Below are 10801 nucleotides of genomic sequence, written 5' to 3'. Positions count from 1 at the left end.
GCTGAATACTCTGAGCAACTAAGTGGCTCACCAATTTCTCCCCTGTACTCCAGGGCACCTAATCCATCTCCAGGATAGTACTCCTCTGACATTTATTTGTCTTTTCTACTGAAATGAGAACAGGGATTCTAGTTTATATATCTTTATTTTCCTAACCCTTAGCAAAGAGACTAACGCCTAGAAAATTCTAAATACAATTTTGCTTTGAAAAGAAATTATTTTACATATAAATAGCCATTTCATTGTATGGAGACTTAGCCCTGCTATAGAATGGCCTAGATGGGTGATAGCCCAAGAAGGACTTCAGAGCAAAATAATATTTGAAGGACAATACTCTATATCCTAACTTGATTTTGCTTGATTGCCACTTTTTTTTTTCCTTTTTATAATGGCATTGTGCCATCCCCAAAGACTAATAGGTGTTTCCATCACAAACATGCAGCATTAGAACTGCAAAGGATCATGCAGATCCACTAGGTTATGAATCACATTTTGACGGTGTCCTGGCATCTTTACTTCTAGAGCTGGGGTTTTGCCCATATTGGCAACCCAGAGAGACTACAGGTGTCAAGGTGCAGGTGAGTATAATAGCACCTTTCAGACTTTATACAGGTTGACTCCATTCTGTCACATGTGGTTTCCTCCTTCCTGGACTGGCCTTTACCAACTCCATAGACCAGGTGAACATGGTTCTCTGGACCAGGTGTCTGGCCTGGAGGCCTGGAGGAACACAGTACTGTTGATAACTAGACCTAATATCTACCCATATTAGATGAGTCTGGAGACAATACCATGGGTCTTTCTCAATGAGGGACTAAAGAAGGGTTGAAAGATTGCCTCTGAGTTGATTCAGATCTACTTACACTGCCATGGTTATGTTCTGCAGAGGCTGGCAGCTGAGGGACATTCTGGCCTATCAGATGACATTGTTATACACACTTCTGAATGTCCAGCTTAGTAGCAGAACAGTAAGTGCCTAACACATGTTTATTAGATGAAAGAGCACACCTTTGTATCAAGCCTGTTCAGAAACTATTTTTCCCATCGTGGACTAATGCATGTATTTTTTAAAAAACAGATTTACTGAGATATAATTTGTATGTAGTAAAACTCACCCATTAAAAATATAAATGTAATGGTTATTGGTGTATTACATTATTAATTTTAAAAACTGGTAAAATACATGTAACAAAAGTTGTCATTTTAAGCATTTGAAGGGTATAATCAATGGCATTAAGCATATTCACAATGTTATACAACTATCATCACTATTTATTTATAAAATTTTTTCACTACTTTAAACCAAAACTCTGTAATCATTAAAAAATTAATTCTACATTTCCTCTTTACCTCAATGGTTGAGGAAATGTGGAGTTATTTCTCTAATCTACTTTCTAAAACAATTAATTTGCCTATTGTAGATACCTCGTAAGTGGCATTATATAATATCTGACCCTTTGTGTCTTGCTTATTTTACTTAGCATGTTTCCAGGGTTCAATTATATTGTAGCATGTGTCAGAATTTCACTCGTTTTTATGGTTGAATAATAGGTGAAAATATGAAAGGCAAAACTGTATCATTTATACAAGATAGCAGATAATATTTTTATGACCCTGAGATAGATGAAGACTTCTACGCCAAGACATAAAAAAGGAGGAAAAAAAAAAAGTTAAATCTGAACCAGTTAAAATGAAAAACTTCCTTGGGACCAGCAGTTAGAGTAATGGCTATGTCACTGGACTCCCATGTAGTCAACAGCAGTTCAAGTCCCGGACCCGGTGGCTTAAACTCACGCCGGGTGCATATGTGTGTGTGCCCAAGATCCCGAGAGGAGAAAGGAGGAGAAGGGATTGCGGCATGGCCATACCCCCTGGGGGGTGATTTCTCTCTTTCTGTCTCTCTGTCTCTGTCTGTCTGTCGAGCGCATGTGCCCTATAGCAAAAACCTCTCCAAAAAAAAAAAAAAGAACTTCCTTAAAAACACATCAAAATGAGATGGTGAAATGGTGAGTCACAAAGAGAAGATTTTGCAACACATAGAACCAATAACATGCTAACATTCTAACCAGCATATTTTGATACCCATACAAATCGGGGCGGGGGGGGAGATATATACCCTCTAATTTAAAAAACTGGCAAAAATCCCAAGTGTTCGCTAACAGATTCCTGAATAAACAAAACATGCTCAACATGAAACAAATTATAATGTGAGTATTTTGGATATATTTTATGTGCTTCTGGTGTTTTTGCTGTTCCAAGTAGTTGCAACTAAAAACTAACACATTGAAGTTCATGTAGGTACTGACCTGTCTATCCAAATGTACCTTAGCCTTGTCTATACTCTATACGCTAGTCCTACTTTTTTTGTTAGGTGTCACAAAATGTTTTGTAATTGAGAAGCCATATCCTCAAGTCAAAGCTGAGGTCCTCTCAGGTGGGGCTAGGGGAAGCTTTACAATGACATGCATTTGGGAACTGGGAGATATGAAGTAGAGCTGCTGCCTCAGTCCCCCACAGTGAACATCACCCAGGTTCCAGAGAGCACCCCACATTTCTCTGTGTCACATGGAAACAGATACCTTCAACCAACATCCCAGTTATAATCTCGGACCTACTCTTCCTGACATATGTCTCCTCTCTGTTCTTGACTACAGAAACAAACTCCTCCATCTGTTTTTTTCCTCTCTATCATCTGAATATGCCTCTGTGAATCTTTCCGTTCTGACTCCATTTAATAAAAAGTTCTTTCTGCATTCTAATAAAATATTTGAAACAACATAACCAATGTTATCAATCTGATATAAAGTGGCCCATTTAAGTTTTGAATTAAACTAATTTTTTTTGTTAGAATGTAAAAATATCCAGGTGGTAGCTAAATAGCTTAGAAAACCTTAGAAATAATTACTTACATTAATTAAATATGCTTATCCACCCACTTAAATCCTTAATTTACTATAGCACTAACAAATCGAGAATTAATGTACAAAGAGAATAGATTTTTACGTTACTACAAACATCCTCTAAATGGCTACAAAAGCAAAAAAAGTCAGTTCAAAGCTACATTCTAATGACAAGGAGGCATGTTTGAAAATTTATGTTAAAGGAAAAAACAAAAATGTCTTCAATCATATTAATCACCATTATCCAAAACAGATATGTTAATGACTTTGCTAATCAGATATGCAGCCTTTTCTATATAGAGCATCTGTCAGTGCTATTAATTTTATCTCCGACATAGTTGTACAAAACTTTGTGAACCTTTGTCTCTCCTGAAAAACAACACTAGCAAAATAAAACAAAAAAAACTCTCATTTTGAACCTCCACATTTTTGATTATATAAATTCCTCAAGAAGCGTCTCCTGAGATCAGCAAACTAGGGCAATTGCCTCAGGCTCCAAGCTTTAGAAAGGACTAACAGACATCCGTTCAATTATGCTGCTAAATATTAAAGAATGGAGAATGAGAACAGGCTTTGGGAGTGAGAAAGGTAGAGTTTTCTTTTAAAGCAAAAGAACTCAAAGCCTTTCTAGAAATACACATATTAAGGCAAAACATACCAGCATTATCCTCAGCATTATCACAAAACTGAAACCTTGCAGAGTCCTATGAGTCATCATGCCTTTTGTAATGCTATTTTAAGTATGTGTGCTTGTGTGTATGTGTGTGCCTGAGAGAGAGAGAGAGAGAGAGAGAGAGAGAGAGAGAGGGAGGGAGGGAGGGAGGGTTTACTTTGGTAAATGAGAGGAGTAGAAACAGTAATGAATCTGGGTTCTGCAACAATTAGACAGTGATCCAGAAACATCACCAAATCACAGACTACTTATCCTTAAAAGTAGAAGGGATTTCTTTAAGTCACTAAATCCTGCCTCATCAAAAATTCTATGTTGCCTCAAAAGGCAGAAGAGAAGAGTAGAGGACCAATGGAGGGAGGAAGAGGAATGAAGAAAGAAGGAGACATGTTCAGAAGAATAATATAACTTGTTTATGGTTTTATCATAAGAGGTGGAGGCTGGATTTGGGAGTCCACTGGACAAGGCTTCTAAGCCCTCACTCTGAACCTACCCTAAGGAGACCATGAGTTTGTGATCTTCCACCTACTACATTCATAGCAATCAAAAACATACCCTTTGTGGTCAGTTTTATAATATGTTTATAAGACAAAAAATAGAATAGTCTTGCCTTTACAATGCATCCTTTCTCACGAGCTTAAACACTTTCCAGGTATCACCTAAAACTGACTATGTTGAAGTATTGAGTTTATTCGTGAAATCACTACTGATGAATACCTTGCCTGCGCTTATAAGACATTCCAAGGGAAGCACTAATAAGCACCTATATGAACTGTGTGTTCTAGATATTCTTTAAATAATCCCAAATGAAATTCAGAAACACATGGGAACAGTTGTGTAATTTCATTTTCTGCGAGGCAGGTAGACACATTCACCATACTCAGTAGAGATGAGAAATAAGATGTGCAAAAGGTCAAGACAGTAAAGAGATGAGATAGTGAAATCATATTCCACGACAGAATTTCATCTCCCAGGAAGCATTTTGGATTGTGATGAATTTTGAATAGTGTGTCTATGAAGTAAAAAAGGAAAAAGAATGAAAAAGGAGTGAAATAGAGGGAGAGAAGGAAATAAAAAGAAAGAACAGAGACATTATTCTGGACAAACAGCCAGGGTTAGTCGCATTCTGCTTTGACATTTGATCTTGTCAGCACCGTCTCTTTTACACATTGCATACTCCAATTTTCACTTCAAACTGAGATACTATACATTGTTCATGTTTCAAATGGACAAAATCTAAAATTAATGTAAAAAAAATTACCATGGTACTTAAAAAAAATTACCATTCTAGACCTATTACCATTCTAGTTCCTATTCTAGACCTTAAACACACATTTCATTAACGTACTCAGCTTTAACAAGTTATTGTTCTAAATTCATGCTTTTCTAAAGGTTTGGATTTTCTAGAATAGAAAGTTTTCAGCACTAAAAATATTCTCATTGTGTAGTATGGGATTTTAAATTACTTATAAACATTGGCTTCTTATAAAGCACTAACCAGAGGGCTACTGGCAAAGAACTGTAAATAAGAGAATATACAACCTAAAATAGAATAAGCTTTTTAGACAATTGTCAAGAAATTAACTGACAATGGAAAAATTGCTCACTGGAATTTGAGTTCCTTACCTGGTAGAAGTCAATATGATAGTGTATTTTCAAAATGCAACCTTTGGATAAAACCACCTTTCTTTTTCTTTTTCTCTCTCTTTTTTCTTTCTTTCTTTCTTTTTTATTTTTTTGAAGAGGTTTTTGTCTTAGGGTGAGTGTGCTTGCTGGAGAAAGCAGAGACTTTGAGAGCGAAAGTGGGAAATCTTCCCCAAGAGAATGGCCACACCAGTCCTTTTTCCTGTTTTCCTCCCAGGATCTTGGGCATGCACACACATGTGCCTGGTGTGAGTTTCAAGCAACTGAGTCTGGGATTCGAACTGCGGTTAGCCATGTGGGAGTCCAGTGATGTATCCATTATACCATCTGCTGGCCCCTTTACTTAATTATTTTGTAAGAGGTTTTTACCTTAAGGCATGTGCACTCACCAGAGAGACAGAGACAGTAAGAGGGAAAGTGAAAAATCATGCCCCCCCTGCCCCAGAGGGATGGCCATGATGCAACCCCTGATCCTCCATTCTCCTCTATTCTCCTGGGACCTCAGGCAGGCATGTACATGTACCTGGTGTGAATTTCAAGTCACTGGGTCCAAGACTCAAACTGCAGTCGGTCATGTGGGAGTTCAGTGATGTAACCACTACACCATCTACTGGTCCCAATTAAAGCCATTTTGTTTTTGTTTTTGTTTTTTAGAGGTTTTTTGCAATAGGGTGCATGCGCTCACCAGACATACAGAGAGAGACAGAGAGACAGAAAGCGAGAAATCACCCCGCAGTGGGGATGGCCACGCCGCAATCCCTTCTCCTCCATTCTCTTCTAGGGATCTTGGGCATGCATGCACACGCGCCTGGCGTGAGTTTTAAGCCACCAGGTCCGGGACGTGAACCACGGTCGACTACGTGGGAGTCCAGCGACATAGCCATTACGCTAACTGCTGGTCCCATGTAAAGCCATTTTTAATGCTGGTATAATTCTTTGTTCTACCTTCTCCATCTAGGTGTTGTGGAGAAATCTCAAGTCATTTGAAGACATAAAGTTTTGACTCTTTTAGATATTGTGCCTTGTAAATTTGCTAGGGCAAAATTTTGTTGAAGGACTAGAGAATATTTTTTATTTGATTGTAAAGAATCTCTAGTATACTTTTTTTTTTTTTGGAGAAATTTTTGCTATAGGGCGCATGCACTCAGCAGACAGAGAGAGACAGAGAGACAGAAAGCAAGAAATCACCCCCCAGAGGGGATGGCCACACCACAATCCCTTCTCCATTCTCCTCTCAGGATCTTGGACACACACGCACACACGCCCGGCATGAGTTTTAAGCCACCAGGTCTTGTGTGCAAACTGTGATCAACTACATGGGAGTCCAGTGACATAGCGATTATGATAACTGCTGGTCCCTCTAGCATACATTTAATAGATATTGAAGAGAAGGGAAAAATAAATCACTTATGTAAACAGAAATGCAAATACCTGAGTTGCTCCAGATTCTCTAGATACAATATCTAGTTGGCTAAAATACTTATACTTTCATTTGGAAACTTTGGGGCCAAATATACAAACTCTCATAAACTGACAAAATGTAAAGTTGAAAGTATCTTTTGGGATGAAACAAAGAAGTTGAAGCAACATGGCTTGTTTGTTGGAGGAAATGACCAACTTTTGTAGAAAAACCTTCAAACCTTCCTCATCTTCTTGAGCTTCTGACATACCTTGACATGAGTTATAAATAATGATCTGTTAAAATCACTAAAAAATCCTTTCTCTATTTCAAAAACATAAAATATAATTTTAAAATAGTTAAAAAAAAACACCCAATTTAATTGTATGAAATGTTTGGTCATATAGTCACAGAGATTAGAAATGATCAGCTACTTCAATGGATAATAAAGTGATCCTAATGTATTTCTTTCAATGTATTTCCTTGCTATGTCTGGTTTTTTACCATAAAATCTAAAGACTAATACCTGTAAATGACACGACACAATCAGAGCAGTTTTCAAATGAACTGGAAATATCCCTTTACACCGTAGGTAATTAACTCCTTGACCCAATATCCAGAGATGACATATACAGAGAAAGTGATGGCATAAATTAATACTTGTTAAAATTTTAGGAGTTTATAAAAGAATGCTGAGAGTTTCTAGCACATTTTAAAACACATTACAGAGGGTAGCCATATAAAATCCCCTAGTGTCACTTCTAGGTTCAATTGGCCTCACAGATTGATTCCAGATGATATTGACAAAATTCATGTGATCTATCACATATCAGATCCCAAGTTCCCTTTGAAGATTCGATCCAATATTCTGCTTTTTTGAAGTTTTGAAGTAAACATACTCATACTGCCAAATCCTAGGACAATTTGTTTTGTACATCTCCAAACATTTACTTTTCCACCCTCAGGTGTATATTTCTATTCTTCCCATTGTTATTGAGAACCAAACATGGGCCAGTCATTTTGTGAGGTGCTAGTGGACCTGTCCATTTCCGTAATTATATACACACTTTAAAATATTTGTCCAGAGACAAAATACCTTCAACTAAGGAAATATTTACATATGTGGAACTCTGAGAGTGTGACAGTTTTTTTGTGTTTGTTATGATACAGGATCAAACAAATCTTCAGGTATTTCTCAATTACACTTTAAAACTAATTTCTTTTTAAATAGTAGTAATTGCTAAATCTCTATTAATGGAATAAATAATTATTTTGACAACATTAAAGAGTTAAAAAGTATACTGAGTGGGGTCAGAAGGTTGCATAGTGGTTATGGCAGTGGACTCCCCACATGGCCGACCACAGTTCAAGTCCCAGACCCAATGGCTTGAAACTCACACTGGGCACATGTGCATGCTTTCCCCAAATCCCAGGAAAATGAAGGAGAAGAGATTGCAATGTGGCCACCTCCCAGGTTTGGTGAGGGACTGTTTCTCACTTTCCCTTTCCTCTCCAGCAAGCACATGCACCCTATGGCAAAAACTTTTTTAAAAAAGTGAACCGAGTAATTTTTCTTATTTTGTATATATATTTCATATTTCATATATATACACATGTATATGTATATATGTGTGTGTGTGTGTGTATATATATATATATATATTCATGATGTCTAAGGTGCTGGACTCCCACATGGCTGATCACAGTTTGAGTCCTGGACCTGGCAGCTTGCTTTCTTACTTTCCCTCCCTCTCTTGCTGGTCAAATAAAAATAAAACTTATTAATAATAATAATAAATAAAATCAAATAAATTAATAATTTTTAGAAGGAAAGATGTGATGTTTCTTCAAATTTGAAAATCTTTCTATTTTAATTTAATCCAATTGAAAACACACACACACACACACACAGACTTAAATTCTATTCCAAATACTACCTAATGATCATAAGGAATCTCTTGATGTCCCATTAGTAAGACATAAGACTGGAAGAAAACAACGTTAGTCAGGTGTATTGCCTCCTTTAGCAAGTCAGCTAATTCTAAAGAATATTAAGAAAGAAAAAGAAATTTTAAGATGTTTTGAAGGGTAAATGGCCTCTGCTCATGCTTGTGGTTAACTAGAACTAGAAGAGATTCTCGCCTTTAATTTCCTGCAGACTCCTTCTTTGATCAACTAAAAGATTTTGAATACATAGAGCAGTTATATTCATCCGGTATTTGCAGCAATGGCAGATAAGGAAAATGTATTAAACCGGAGTTAATTAAAATGCTTTTGCTTTATTTCTTTGGCTGTTTCATGGGAATGATGCTAGTAAGACTGCAGGGGAAGGAGAATTATATGTGTGAAACTGCCACAAAAATTTCAGTTAAGTGAAAGAGAATACTGCATTATCATACACTTAAATGATAACACATTAGAGAGTAAATTTCTTTTCTGTGTAATTGTATTTTCTTTTAACATATGAGATTAGAAATCAGGCAGTTTGTTTATATCACTCCTCTGTTTAGTAAACTGACACAATAACAATAATGACAACCCTATACTGGCTTAGGTTATGTGTTAAACCAGATCCACACCCTATATAATGGAGATCAATGTTTCTTTCTTAGAGATTAAGTACACAGTCAGGATTTGAACCAAAATCTGTTTGGCCCCAGAGTTCTTGAAATCAACCATCTTGACTACTTCCTGGAGGCAGTGGACATATGATTAACTCCAAATGAAGAAACACATTTTCATGAAAGTGTAATCAATCGCTATTGATTCTTTTCTTCTCTCTTCTTCCTTCCTTCCTAAACGCCTACCTCCTCTCTCTCTCTCTCTCTCTCTCTTTTTTTTTTTTTTTAACTGTCACTACCTTCTTCACATGGTTTGTGCAATTTTGAATTAAAAATGAGATGTTTCAAGATTTCACTGTGGGGGGACCAGCAGTTAGTGTAATGGCTATGTCGCTGGACTCCCACGTAGTCGACTGTGGTTCGTGTCCCGGACCCGGTGGCTTAACTCAGGTCAGGCGCGTGTGTGTGCGTGCCCAAGATCCCAAGAGGAGAATGGAGAAGGGATTGCGGCATAGCCATCCCACCTGGGGAGGGGGGGTGATTTCTCGCTTTCTTTCTCTCTCTGTCTGTCTGGCGAGTGCATGCGCCCTATAGCAAAAACCTCTCCAAAAAGAAAAAAAAAAAGATTTCACTGTGTATAGCCCTTGTTGAATGTTGCTGGGAATCAGTAAATCACTATTTCAATTATTATATAGTTTAATTTTATGGTATTAAATTGGGATTGGCCAGATTGATTAATTAATTAAAGATATGGATGAGTAACAGAAGCATGTATCTATACACTTTAGGATCTGTCACTTTAAATTATTTGGATATGATTTCAAAAATTTCAAGATAACACAAAGAATTTATGAATATCTTTCACTCAGATTTTGGCATTTGTTGACATTTGTTTTATTCTTCTGTTTCCCTTTCAAGTGTGTGTGTGTGCATGTGTGTATTTTTCCTGAACTCTTTCAGAGAACATTTCAGATATGATACCCCCTTCTCCCTAAATATTTCAATATGTATTTCCTAAAAGCAAGGAATTATATAACATGGTACAATCATTAAAATCATAAAATTGACATTGACCCAATACTGTTAGCAATTTACTGATGTCACCAACCTTGTTCGACTTACTTGTCCCAATAATGTCCTTAAGAGCAAATGAAAAACCAACATCATGAAATGTCCTGTCTCTTGAGTCCCTTTCAATCTGAAATAGCTACTGAGTCTTTCTCTTTCATGACATTGATGTCTTTGAAGAGCACAGGGCAATCATTCTGTAGAATAACCATCAATCTGAGTTTGTCTGATGTTTATTTATGATTAGGTTCAGTTCATGCACTTTGGGCAGAAAAACCACAGAAGTCTGATTATACCCTTTGAATACATTACCAGGAGGCACATGCTGTCGATTGGACTCAGAACTGACCAAGTTACTGTGCTTCCATTGTTAAGGTGCGTCTACCATTTTTTTTCCACTTTCACATTATTTAGCTTTTGCAACTGAACATCTTATTGAGATTTTGAGGCAACATACGTATTCTGTTACTTATTAAGCTTTCACTGATTTCTTTTATTGTCCATTAACATTTCTTGCTTAAATCATTTATACAATGATGACTGATGACCAGGGTTTTTT

General features: G+C 36.9%; 1 protein-coding gene across 2 annotated transcripts in view; it reads right to left on the bottom strand.

Moving 5' to 3' along the window:
• The window catches only part of PDGFD (platelet derived growth factor D), a 293702-nt gene that overhangs the window by 190446 nt on the left and 92455 nt on the right, over positions 1-10801 (bottom strand). The window lies entirely within an intron of this gene.

The sequence above is a fragment of the Tupaia chinensis genome, unplaced genomic scaffold (genome assembly GCF_000334495.1).
Source record: "Tupaia chinensis unplaced genomic scaffold, TupChi_1.0 Scaffold000276_1, whole genome shotgun sequence".
Lineage (NCBI taxonomy): Eukaryota > Metazoa > Chordata > Mammalia > Scandentia > Tupaiidae > Tupaia > Tupaia belangeri.
This window is presented reverse-complemented; position numbering and strand designations above follow the sequence as displayed.